This window comes from Dasypus novemcinctus, chromosome 10, assembly GCF_030445035.2.
Source record: "Dasypus novemcinctus isolate mDasNov1 chromosome 10, mDasNov1.1.hap2, whole genome shotgun sequence".
Taxonomy (NCBI): domain Eukaryota; kingdom Metazoa; phylum Chordata; class Mammalia; order Cingulata; family Dasypodidae; genus Dasypus; species Dasypus novemcinctus.
Genome location: NC_080682.1, coordinates 14,765,661 through 14,780,293, shown reverse-complemented (window position 1 = coordinate 14,780,293; position 14,633 = coordinate 14,765,661).

The following is a 14,633-nucleotide window of genomic DNA, read 5'->3' as shown; positions in this document are numbered from 1 at the left end:
GCACAAAGAGGATGCTCATGTAGCCATTACTGGGGAGCCTGGAGGAGGGGGCAGAGTTTTAGGATGAAAGTCTTCTCTAAAGAAGAGCCATTGAAGGTGAAATTTGAAGGATAAGAAGTAGCTAGCCACAAAAGATGTGAGGTCAAGGGGAATGGGTGTAGCTCAGGGGCTGAGCGCCTGTTTCCCCTGTTCAATCTCTGGTACCACCTAAGAAAAGTGAGATCAAGCATTTCCAGACAGAGAGAACAACCTGTGCAAAGTTACTCAGGCAGAACAAGCTCAGACTGCTCAGGGGCTGAGAAGAAAGCTGGTGTGGCCAGGTTGTAGTGAGGGAATGGAGAATGTCTCCAGATGGGACTGGAAAAGCAGGTGGGACCAAGTGAAGAATTTGGATTTTATTCCAGGGTCAAAACCATTGGATGGTTTTAAGCAGGAGAGCAATGTAATCCAAAAGATCTGTCTGCTTTTTAGGGAAAGGAATGGAGTAGAATAAAGCAGGGAGCAGGGAGGTCTGAGGGCAGAGGTTAGCGAACTAAGGCCGGGGGCCAAATCCTGTAGGCCTCCTGATTTTGTAGGTAAAGCTTGATGGGAACACAGCTCCACCCATTCATTTACCTACTGTCCCTGGCTGTTTTGGTTGCTACTGTAGTAGAACTGAGTAGTTGTAGCACAGACGATATGAACTTCAAAGCTGGAAATATTTACTATCTGGTACTTTATAGAAAAAGCTTGCTGACACTGGACTAGGTGGTGGCAAAGGAGACAAGAGGTGTATTTGGGGCCTAGTTTGGAGGTGAGATCTCCAGGGCTCATGAACAGATTAGACAGAGTAGGGAAAGCCAAGGAAGAGGAAGAAATTGAGGACAATGCCTGGGTTTCAGGCACAGGTAACTGAGTGACAGCCCTTTACCGAGATGGGGAAGCCATTTACTGAGGAGTAGGAAAAGTTACAGGAGAAAATCCAGGATTTCAGCAATATTGCTCTCAAGGACTTAAAGAATTTCAGAGGTGGCCAGGAACTTAAAGATAACATCATCTAATCTCCCCTGAATTCCTTAATACCCACTACAATTGTTCCTGGCTTTACAATATCAACATCACCTGGGAGCTTGTTAGCCATACAAATCTTTGATCCTGTCCAGACCTGTGGAATTAGAAACTCTGGGGAAGAGGCCCAACAATCTGTGTCTTAACAAGCCTGTGGGGTGATTCTGATGTTTCCTCAAGTTTGAGAACCACTACTCAACAACATCCCCTCAAATGCTTGTTCCTTCTAATTTTGAGCACCTTCTCATAGGATGTTATATATTATGATGGTGCCTCCAAAAGCAGCCCAGGCCATCCTTAGACAACTCTACTGGGAAGCTCTTAAGTAGAAATCCAAATAAGACACCCTCCAAGTTAATCATCCACCTGGAGATCAAAAGATGGCCCATCCCCCTTAGACTTAAGGAATCAGAGTATTATAGAAGATCTCTAATCCATCCACTTCCTGCCAAAGTCTCTCGTGAGCCCAAGTCCCTTATCTTCCCTTTGGTCAATCTTTCTGCTCCTCCCCAACCAGGTAAGGCTTTTTATTTCTCATAAAGTTAAATCAACAACTAGGAGTAAATAGAGAGGCTGTACAGATGCAGAAGGCAGTGGAGGCAGAAGAAGCAAGATTGATTAGATTTCACCCAGGTAAGGACAATAAGATCCAGAAGGCATCCAATGTGCTTAGCGAATATCTCCACTATTGAACACCACTAGGTAGATAAATAACTGTTGAATAAAGCTGAGGAAAAAAGGAATGAATGTTTTTTGGGTCCTTAATATCTTGCAAGTTATTCTGTTCAATGCTTTCTCTCCTGCATGATCTCATTTCATTATTTGAAACAATACACAGTGGCATTTATCTATACTATAAAAAATCTGAAATGTCTGAGGCTCTGAGATGTTAAATAATTTGCCCAAGTCCATATCACTAGTAATATGTAGGACTAGAATTAAATCCAAATCCCATGCTTTTCTTTTTTTGTCTTTATTTATTTATTTTTTAATGTTACATTAAAAAAAATATGAGGTCCCCATATACCCCCCACCCCCCCTCACCCCACTCCTCCCATAACAACAACCTCCTCCATCATCATGGGGCATTCATTGCACTTGGTGAATACATCTCTGAACACTGCTACAACTCATGGTCAATGGTCCACATTATAGTTTACACTCTCCCCCAGTCCACCCAGTAGGCCATGGGAGGACATACAATGTCTAGTAACTGTCCCTGCAGTAGCACCCAGGACAACTCCAAGTCCTGAAAATCACATCACATCTCTTCCTCCCACCCCATACCCTCAGCAGCTACTGTGGCCACTTTCTCCATCTCAATGCTACATTTACTTCCATTACTAATCACAATAGTTCCAGAATAGAATATCAGTAAGTCCACCCTAATCCATACGCTATTCCTCCATTCTGTGGACCCTGGGATGGTTATGTCCACTCCACCTCTATATCGAGAAGGTGCTTAGATTCCATTTGGAGGATGGATGCACTTCTCCTGCTTGCAGTTGTAGACACTCTTGGCTCCCTGGTGTGGTAGTTGACCTTCTTCACCTTCCTGTTAACTGGCTGGGGTAAGTCTAATAAACCAGAGGGTAGGAGTTGCAAGTCTGTTGAGACTCAGGGCCTGGCTATCACATGGACCATCCAAAGATTCAGGTCCCCTGAGTATACACTAAACTCCAGCACCAACCACAGGTCTGGTAAAAGTAACAGGAGAGGCTTGTGAACAAAGATCCCATCTGAGTCCATCTCCATCACACTTAGGAACACAAACTCCAAAGCAGGGCCAACTGACATGGCACTGAACTCCATCTGCCATTATCATTTTTTATCACTACATCCTACCATCTCCACAGGGCTGCCCATAGGACAATAAAAAAGCACAGAATGATGATGATAATGATGCTGACAAAGAAGATGACAATAATAAAAGCACTGTCCTTTGATACCAGAATCATGTTCCAAGTCACTTGTTCACAATGGAGATGAATTGGCTGTGATCCATCCACCCTCTATTGCCTTTGATGAAGAGATGCTCCTATGATAAAAGCTAATACAAGGCAAATATCCAGGCAATAAAAGACATAGAGAAATAAATGTCAAGAGTGGTGTAGGAAAGAAATCTTCTTTTGGAAGAAAATAAGGCTCATCCAATTGTGGAGAAAAAAAGAATTTATTTTCAATCTTGCAAGAAGGGGCACACAACCAAAAAATGTGGCTGGCACCCCGAACAAAGAAAAATGACACAATTTATACCCCTAAGCCTAGCACACAAGCCCTTCCTCTGTTTCTCCATAGATTGGATACTTCAGAGGTTAGAGCCTATCCGAGAAGATCTAACTCTCCCACGCAAAAATTTGTGATTAACCGCTTCCCCCATCACATTCCAACCATTTTAGTTTTTACCTGCTCCCCTTTGCCAAATAAGGAATGGAGTTTAGTGCTGAATTGGTCTTGACTTAGCTCTTTCTTGGGCATCTTTTTTTACTGCCTGTAGGACTGGCTTAAGCTGGTTTCCTTTGTCTCTGCTTAACCCCAGAGTGGTAGACTGAGGCAGTAGACTGCCAGGTTACATTAATTAATATTTTCTTCCTTTATGTGAAAACTAAACTAATTTTCATTTTTTACAGTGGTACAATCACCACTCTTTATTTTATTTTATTTTATTTTAATGAGACAACATATCTTTATTAGAAAAGGGCTTTTTGGAACACGGATTTTTTATTTTTTTTTATTTTTTTGCTGTCTTCTTTCAGTAAAATGGTAATAGATAAAAGTACAATTAAAGTATACAACTTTTCTTTCATTGCAGCTTTTTGTGCTTCTCATGTTTGTAATTCTATACCACTTTTAGAAAGGGAGATATTTAGAAGCTATGGAAAGTTCAGGTACAGGATTAGAAACTTATTATTTTGGACATATGCTAGGGTTTTATAGAAGTGGCAACATTTAAAATATGATACCTGCTGAACAAGCACACACATACACATTGATTGCATATACACTCATGCAATTAAACTTTTGAGACTATACGGGGACAGGTTGGAAAATGAAATGAACAGTAGATAGTGCTCAATCACCACTCTTTAAATGGGTCCAGGTTGCAGATTTCAGCAAATTTTATTCAACAAAACATGAGCACAGATAAATCAGGTAATAAAGAGCATTTCTTCCAACAACCATCTATTGCCTTTCAGTTGCACATAGAGAAGGACAAAAGACAACAGGATAGAGGAAATGAGGAAGGGGGAGACAGAAATATGTCTGTGAGAATCTCCCCAAAGACCTCCTATATCACTGAATATAAGGAAATTTTCCTCTTCCTCAATGATCCCTCAGTCACTCATTCACAACGTTATACCTAACCTATTTCCAACAACTGCACTCCCTCCTCAATCTCAATGTCAATGTCTCTCTCTCCATCCTCCACCTCCTATATTGCTGGCTCACTGCCCCAATAATATTTCACGCTCTACTGAATTAGTCCCAACAGCACCCAAACTTGTTCCTTCTTCTACCTCCAGAATCCCCTAGAGATGCTACCCTGTTACTCTACTCCCCTTTACAGAATAAAGAAATTGCCTGTCCTTGCTGTCTCCAATTCCTTTCCTCCCATCTCTCTTGGACTCATTCAATTCAGGTCTTACCACCACCCCTCCACCAAAACCATTCTTGTCAACATCACCAATGACCTCCACATTGCTAAATCCATGGAGAGTTCTCAGTTTTTATCCAACTTGATATATCAGCATCATTTAATTCAGCTTCAGGACCCTGACATTCACAGAGTCTTCTGGTTTTCCTACTACATAATTGTTCCTTCTTAAAATCTTTCTCTTATCCCTGCTCTTCTTTCTGGCATCTAAACATTGTAATACCTCAGGGCTCTGTCCTTGAATCTCTTCTTCACTTTAGCTCTAATGATGCTCTCCAGTCTCCTGGCTCCCATAATGACACTATTCAGTCTCCATCTTTATGCTGATGCCTCCAAAATTTACATCTGCTGCCTGGATCCCTTCCCTAACCTCTGTTCATACCTTTCACCTCCTTGCCATCTCCACATGGGTTTATAGTGGGCTTCTCATATTTGACATGTCAAAAACGAAACTCTGGATTTTCTTCCCTAAACCTTTCCAGTCTTGCCACCCTTCCAGTCACCGAGGAACCCCAACCTTCCAGATGTTCAGACCAAAAACACTGGCATCATCTCGGACTCCTCTCTCTCACAGCCCATCCAGTCCACCAGAAAATTTTTTGGTTCAACCTTCAAATATTTTCAGAACAAATCACTTTACACCTACCATCCTGGTCCCAACTACCAACATTCCCCATCTGGACTCTTGTGGTAGCCTTCCATTGCTCTCACTATTTCTGTCCTACCCTCCCTAAAGCCAGCAACCAGAACTAATTTTTATATAACCTAAGTCTAATCATGCCATATCTCTGCTCAAAAGCATCCAATAACTTCCCAATTCATTCAGGGTCCTTCAAATATTGTACAAATCTCTACAAGACCAGATCTCACATTACATTTATGATCTCCTCACTTGCTAATCTCCCCAGCCTTACACCGCTCCAACCTCTGGCTGCTTCCACCTCCGGGCAGCCTTCCTACTTGCAATTCCTTCTGCCCTAAATGCTCCTCCCCCAGGTATCTCTAGGGCTCCCTCCCTAACCTTCTTCTGTATCTATTCAAAAATCCGTTACTTTTCATTTAAAACATATTTATTTATTTTAACATGTAAGGGATATTTTTATTTTTAAACAGATTAGTAAATAACTTTTTTAACTTCTCCATTTCAATATCTAATATGGTCAATATCAATAGGCATAATGCACATAAATAAATGCTCTTTAGAGTAATTTTTTAAGACCAAAGCATTTACCATGCAGTTAATAATTAGAATATAGATCACCTGAAAATAGAATAAGAATAGAGAATGGAAAGCTGAGTGTTAATCTTTGAAGACTGGTAAAAAGGTTGTTTGTAAATCTTTGGAAATGAATAGAAATGGTGAAAGCACCTCATAGTGTTTGTAACTAGCAGAGGTATTATATTGGTATGACAGCAGTTGAAAGGGTATAAGATCATGTATATTACTAGAAAGAAGGTCAAAAATTGTAACACGGGAATGTATAACATAGTGAAACCTCATTTAAAATACAAATATGGGTGGTTTTGCATATACCAGATTGTGTTTACACAACACAAATACAAATATACTAATGAGTAGGAAACAGAATAGCAGCTATGTAAGGCAGGGGAAGCATAGAGAGATTGGGAGGTGATGAGAGTTTTTTGGTTTTTTATTATTATTGTTGGAATAATGAAAATGGTGTAAATCTGATTGAAGTAATGAATGCACAACTATGTGATTATAACGAATACCATTGATTGTACACTTTGGATGGATTCAGGCTTTAATAATATGTTACCATAAAATTGATTTGTTTTTTTTTTTTAAATGACCAGGACCTGGTCTCCCACCTCCCACCTCCCACCTCCAAGCCCTGCAAGAGCTTCCAGCACCTACAGAATGGGGTGAAATTCCTGACCATGGCGTTGAAGGTCCTATTTGCATCTCTCTTCCCAGTGTCCAAATCCCAGCTCTTCATTCCAGTTAGCCTAGGAATTACTCCTGCCTTGGACTCCCCAAATTCAGGAACCTATTCATCAAACCCCAAGCATCCAGCTCTGCAGGTAAGAGCCAGAATCCCAACCGTTAGGGACTCAGACGCTCATAAGGAAACGTACACATGTACAAAGAGCACAGCACAAGGACAGCTGCAGTCAAGGCTGCAAGTAAGGTTCAGTTAAAATGCAATGGTAGTTTGGAGCAGAATGTTGCAGGGGAGCAAACTTTTTTTTTTCCAATGGGCAACGGACTCCCTCTTAGGGTAAAACCATGTTTGGATCTTTGGGGGTATGAGAAACGAAGCCATCCTCCCCACCCAGGGCATGGCCAGGAAGGGGAGGATAAAACAGAGAGCCAAATGCTCTGCATAAGTATGTGGGAAAGGTTTGGAGATTCTGGGGGCAAACCTGCAGGAGGCAAGAGGAGGCTTGGGAATGGGAAGAAAGGAAAGGAGAGGGGAGGAGGGGGAGGGGGCCTAGAAACATGGCAGGAGGCCAGGGTGTTGGAGAAGAAAGGACCAGGTTTAAATTCTCTGTGGCAGGAATGGGTGAGGGACTAAAGTCAGAGACACCCAACATTTTATTTTAAATTTCCAGGATTCGATTTTTTAATTGCTCTGCTTTGCTGAATGTAACAACCACCAGCACCACCACCTTTGCCAACCCCCTAACCCCCACTTTCAGCAAAATTCTGCTACCTGCAGCTGCTTTGTATGAGTACAATTTTAGGAAAATCATGGAAGGGAGCTATGTTCCATGACTGAGTCGATCTGAGGTGAAGAAACAGCTGCACAGACGAGATAGAAGTGAGCTCAGTACTGTACATGAAGCAGAAATGGGAACAAGAGGTGACTAAGAAAAGCACAGTCCACAACCAAAAGTCCTCCGAGTAATTGGATATAGGATGAGGGCTTCAGCCAGTTCATTTGAAGCTAAAGGAAAGGGTGATCTGATAAAGCTGGAAGAATCAGGGGGACCCCTGGAATTTCTTCCACCTGCTTCATCACAGTTGGTCTGACTGTCCTGTTTGTCCCTAGCCGTAACTTGAACTATGATTATTCAACATTGGCTCCACTCTGTCTTGCCAACAGAGCATTCAGCATACCATCCCCTACCCATCCCACACCCAGTAGATGCTCAATAAATACTCATTAATTGCTTACTAAATGGAATCCTGGTTCACAGGGTCCTATTGGCCCCACTTCTGGATTTCTCACTTTCTCAAAGAAAGACTTTGGAAGGAATTCCCATGAAATTCCATTTCAGCCAAGGTCATCCATAATCTGAGGAACAAACATGAAAGCCAGACAATGGGCTCATTGTTTGACTGGAAATTAAACTACAAAGAGGTCTTTGGAGCTTCAAAGAGAAACACACTTTTTTTTTTACTTCATCAGGAATTTCTACACCAAGTTGCAGAGGCTCGTAGAGTCTGAAGAAGGAACCAAGGCTTGCCAGGACTACTAGGTAAGGCTTATTTGAGTTTCTCTGCAAAGATCTGCAAAGGAAAGACATGGGACCTAGAGCCACTGGCCCTGAGAAGTGTTTCTTAGTAACTACAAAGAACCTGGGCTCCACATACTATCTTTTTATAAAAGTATTTGAGATAGACCAGCACACCCCAGCAAGACAGGATTTGTAGCTCCCCATCCTTGAAGATGCAGGGTTTGCCCAGCTGGAAGATAACTGAAGAGTCAGACCATAAAACAGCTTCTGAAACACATGCTCAGATTACACTCAGGTTACACCGCCCACGCATACCACCGTTCATGTGCTGCCTGGCAGATAAAACACTCCTTTTGAAATATGAAAACATGGTGAAATGAAAATAACAGTGCCAGAAAAAATAAAATTATTGTCCCAGATCTACTACTTTGAGCAGCATAAACATGGGCAAGTCTTTCCATCTTCAGAGCCTCAATCTCCCTAGTTTGCAGGGATATTGATACTACTGAAATGATAAAGTGATGTGGATGAATGGCCTTAGCTGTCAGGTGAAGGATCTGCATCAGTGTTGTCCCTATGGAAGAGTAGAATTGGAAGGAGCCTTCGAGACGAGCTAGAGTTGAAAGAGGGAAACTCAAGGAATTTCCTGAGGTTCTATAGAGGAGATATATACATATATCTTAGCTTTGGGGATAAAATTTAAAAGGAAAATCCAAGGAAAGGGAAATCACCAAGAAGTATAGGGCAATTCTGTAGGACCTACACCATTAGAATCACCTGGAGAGTCGCTTAAACCATGTTGCTTGTCTCTCACCCCTGGAGTTTCTGATTCAGTAGGTCTGGGGATTAGAACAAGAATTTGTGACTCTAACAAGTTCCCCGGTGATACTGATGAGGCTGGTCCACACTCAGGGAATGACACTTTGAGAATCACTGCTGCAGGTATTGGAAACAGAATTGTTTGGAATCAGTTGGGGAAAATGTCCAAAACAATGGCACTTTTCTTGTGGGTGGGCTCTACCACTCAACAAGCATAAACCGTAATGAAGCATACCTGGGCCTATGCTTGTTGTCCATTATCTCTCTTAATCTTCATAATACCCTTTGGGAAAATTAACCACCTTTTATAGATAAGGAACTAGGGCTTAGAAAGTAATGCAACTTGTTCAAGTTTGAGCAACTAGTAAGTGGAAGATCCAAGGAATGACCCAGATGCAGGCCCATCTGAGCTCTCAACCCTGATGCTTTCTTATCTTTAAGACTCTTTTCCTGCTGATTAATATTAAATAGTGCCAACTGGTGAGCCAGCACCAAACCTAAGCTATTCATTGAGCTACTATCTCTAATGGTCAAGGTTAGGTAGAAACGTGCTGTGAAGGGTTTGGCTCTGCCAACCTCTCCAGTGTCCTGGAACATAATGTTTTCAATGCAGATAAACAGCTTTCAGAAAAATATCTGCACGGTGCATGCCCTTAACCTCAACCCCAATAGAGACAAGACGCATGAGTGATATAAAACTCATTCCCAGTCACTTGGTCCGCGGTCCACCACTAGATGGCAGGGGCACTCAATAGCCTGGGGAAAAGATTATCTGGTTGTCCTCTCTGAAAGCTATTAATGTCGAAAACCCATACACAAACTAGCTTGATTAAATTAAACCCATAAACTAGTTGCTGACATCACAGGGCAGAAAGAACAGCTAGGACTAATGAGAACCTGGAACCAAGAGGCAGAAAGGCAAAGGGGTCCAAGGTAGATTCTCTTTCTCCTCTTCTTTCCTCAACCATTCCCTCTCCCCCTCCGCTGCTCCTCCCTCTCCTCCTCCTTCTCCCTCATCTCCTTTGCCCTGCCCAAACCCCTGTCAGCTTCATTCTTTTCTCTCTGTTAACAGGCTTTCTCTACCCCACCTGCACATGACATAAAGGTGACTTCTTCAGCTCCACTGAACCTCCCAACCCACAACTACCTTTGGGTCCCAAGTACAACATTCCAGAAGACAGAAGCTGCCAGCCCAATTTGGGGTCTGTTGCCCACCTCTAATCCAATCAGCTGTGTCCAACACAGGGGGCAGAGTGGCGCTGCAGCCTCTGGACCCTCAGGGGACACAAGGCAGGCTGACTGACTGAAAACCTGACTGCAGGGCCCTAAACCAAGCCACTACCCATATGGTAAACAAGGGGTCTACAAGGAGCTAAGCAGCCTCAAAAGTCTAGACTTGCAGATCCAAACTCATTAACACACACGCACACACACACACACACACACACACCTCTCAAAAAAATGAACTACAAAGAAGGCAAGAAGCTTATTTTGTATAATGCCATGTAGGTGGTTTTTATTTTAATGAAGATGAAGCTAGGGATAAGTCAGGTGATGCAGGTTTCAGGGCCAGTTGGATTTGCTGCGTGACCTCAGTTTCCTAACCCAGAAAGAAGGTCCAGCTAGATGCTCTCAAAAATCTCTTCTGGCTCTGATGCTTTGTGATTTACTCTTCAACCAAAAGGGTTCTGGCCTCTTTCCTGCTTCCTCCTATTTCATTTGTCACCTACCAAATCTCAATGCAATTCCACTTGTCAGATTGGATCTGACCTGTGCCCCACAGGATACTAACCAGCCCCTGGGGTCTGGTATTTAATAGGTGTCCCAGCTCTCTACATCCATCCATTCTACTCTGCAAGGGGCTGAAGACTGACACGGGGACAAGACCATCTTTAAAGACAAGAAGGCTCTTTGTTTCACGGTGGCTGTTATAATTACAATATCTTCTGGCAATGCCATTGAAATATGTGCAAATTGTCATGGATGCCCAAAGAGTCCAAATCATCCAGCTTCCTTGAGAAAGGGGTGGGACAGTTGAGGCAGGCACAGGAAGAGGCAGGCTCTCAAACATCCTAACCCATCCCTCTCTGTCTAATCCTGCAAACATAAAAAAGTAGGTGGTACCAAGGACAAGGCATTATGCTTGCATACAGTGTATCAAAATCAAATATACCTGTTAATAATTAGGTGGTATTTGGGCAAAGATATACCTAAAGCCAACCATGGACTGTACTGAATATAGTGATTAGTAATATATTAATACTGTCCCATCAATTGTTTAAAAAAAAAAAAGCCAAAACTGTGCTAAGTAAAAGAAACCAGACACAAAATACTACATATTGTTTGACTTCATTTATATAAAATGTAAATATAAATAAATTTATAGAGACAATTAGATGATTCATGGTTATGTACGCAGAAAAAGGATAGCGGGATTGAGAGGTGACTGCTAAGGGGTAGGTGGTTATTCTTTTGGAGTAAGGAATATGCACTAAACTTGATTCCAGTGATGAATGCACAGCTCTGTGATTACACCAAAAACCACCGAATGTACACTTCAGATGAATTGTATGGCATGTGAATATATCTCCATAAAATTGCTTTTAAAAATTCTACAGTAAAAAAAATCAAATGTTGGACTAAAGACTATAAAACAGTATGGGGAATAGAAGTTCTAGTCACAAGAATTGAGTGAGATTATCAATATGTGAGTAGAAATCTTCAACAGGTAAAAGGTATTACACCATACTACATAATAATTATAATTTTGTATTATATTATTATGTTTAGTATTAAGTACTGAGTAGGTGCTTAATTTGACTCCCAATTATTTTAAGGTATTTTGGAAAGATTTGAAAAATTCCTCAAAACACCATTATTATAATACTCAGAGCAAATGCATGGGGAGTCTACTCAAACACAATATAAAGCCAAAATTATGTACTATCTTGAGTGAATTATAGTTTTGTTTTGGGGAGAAAACTACACCTGTATCCTGAGATACAGAAAACACTGGCATGTGGACAAAAATCAAGCACATTGCCTTATGAAGGGGTGTCCCCTCTGAATTCCTGTCACCAACTCGTAAACTCATGGCCCACGAGAGCTGGATGCATCTACTCAGCACTATTCATTTGACCCCTGAAGAAACTGAAGCTCCAAGAAGCCAAATGCCACCCTCAAGGACAGCGAGAGCTGTAGAGCCCCAGGCAGGAGGGACTTCATCCCGAATCAGGAGTCGGGAGGAGGAGGTAGCTGGCCCTCAACACCAGGATAGGATTTCAGTGGGATGAGGGTAAAGGAAGGGAGTTTCAAGCAGAGGCAACAAAGGCAGGAAAAGCACAGAGGAGGAGAACTGGCTGGGGAGGGAGGATCCCCCAGTGAGTCCACTGGCAAAGGGGAAGTGTGTGCCCAGAGCAGGGGAAAATGAGAATGAGAAGAGAACATGAGGTGTGGGGAACAGGTGTGGGATGGAGGGCCTTGAATTACCTATCCATGCCAGGGAACTGGCCTGCAAGCCCTATGTGCATTTTTTTCTAATCCCTACAACCATCCTGCAAAACTGATATAATCACCCCCATCTTATGAATAAGGAAACTCCAACCCCTAACAGAGGAGGTGTTGGCCCAGGGCCACGTGGCTGGCAGTGCCACGGCAGGGCAAGCCCAGGTGGTCTGGGCCCAAGCGCAGGCTCAGGCTCTTCTCTGCCCACCTTGGGGATTTCTTTGTTCAAAGTATCACTTACATAAATAAGAGTACCTGGAGTGGTGGGCTGGAGCCACGAGCGCCAACTGTAGAATGTTCAGAATTATAGTCAAACCATTTGGCAGTTTGAAATCAGCCGTATCCCGGGAGCATGTATCCCCTGGAAAGCAAACCAGGCCTTTCCCTGCACCACCCTTCCCTGCAGATGTTAAACATTAGCCAGCACACCAATGAGTGGTTATAGAGTTGAAATAACGATATAAAATGAATGTCTACATGCCCGTTATGTGCTGGACATACTGCTAGATGCTGCCATCCATTCAGTTATTCAACAAATATACATTAAGTGGTGTGTTATGTGCCAGAAACTGTAATAGACCCTGAGGATGCAACCAGAGATGGAAATCAAAATGGTTTTTTTAATAGCTTTTTTCTTGTTTTTTAAATATTTATTTTATTTATTTATTCCACCACCACCCCCACCCTTGTGACTTGTTTTGCTATCTGTTCTCTGTGACCATTCACTGTGCATTTTTTCTGTTTCTGCTTGTCTCCCCTTTGTTGCATCATCTTGTTGTGTCAGCTGTCCACCGCACGGGCCATCAGCTCTTCACGGCACAGGTGCAGGCCATCAGCTCTCTGTGGTGCAGGCGCCAGCCAGCTCGCCTTGCCTTCACAAGGAGGCCCTGGGACACGAACCCAGGGCCTCCCATATGGTAGACGGGAACCCAACTGATTGAGCCACAGCCACTTCCTGAAAATCAAAATATGTAGCAACCAATACTCCCCCAGGCACTGACCAATCAGAATGGGCAAAGGCCACAGTGCAGGAGCAGGTTTCTGGAGGCTGCATCAAGCATTAGCCCTTTAGTTGTTAGCTCGTGAAGAGATGGGGGGGTCCCATGGAAGGGGTCCTCGCACTGGAGCAGATGGGTGAGGGGACTCACAGGGCTCAGGACCATCAGAATGAGAGCATTTCAATATTACAATAATCAATCCAGCTGTGCCATTACCTCCCAGCACAGTATCAGCCCAGATTAAAAAATTGAACAGAACCAACTTGGTATCTGTTCTCTAAAATTTCAGAGAACGATACTACAACAATAACCAAAAAAAAAAAAAAATTAAAAATTGAAAATACTTAAATATTAAACAGGAAGCTCTTTTCTAATAATAAACAAATTTTGAATTAAAAAAATGAAAGCACCATTTATTTTTCTCTTCCTAAAAAACACACACATCTCTTAACTGTGTCCACTGGAAACAGTAACACCCCAGTTTCATGAACACCCCCAAGACCCAGATTGTGGTTGCTAAATACCATTTTTGTATTAGTCACTGTTCTCTAGGGAAACAAAACTAACAGGAGCTCTCTGTAAATAGTATGTGATTTTATAAAATTGTCTCACACAAACATCGGGATGCACAAGTCCAAATTCCATAGGACAGGCTGCAAGCCAGGGACTCCAATGAACAACCTCGATGAAGTCCCCAAGACATGCTGGCTGCCTGAGGTAAAATGGGAATTCTCTCTCTGAATGCTGAAATCACTTCTCCTTTTAAGGCCTTCAACGGATGGTATGAGATATCACTCATTGGTGAAGGCAGTCTCCTCAATTAATTGTAGATGTAATCAGCCATAGATTAAACAATTCACTGATGATTCAAGTCCATAAAATAACTTGTATTACAATTAGCTCAGTGCTTGCCTGACCAAACAACTGGGCACCATTGCCTGGCCAAGTTTACACATTAGCTTAACCATCCTAATTTCCTACTAAAAAAAAATCAGGGCTCTTTGGAGAAAAGATTGAGCCTAGGGACACTTTGTGGTGCCAGAAAGAAGGAACTGTCAGTGACCACTAGGAAAAATCTCAAAAGGACACAGGAGCCAATTTAAAATGACTCCCACTAGCCAAAGAGGAACAATTTAAACATCAAAAATAACAACAGTAGCAATGATGGGTTGAAACATAAAACT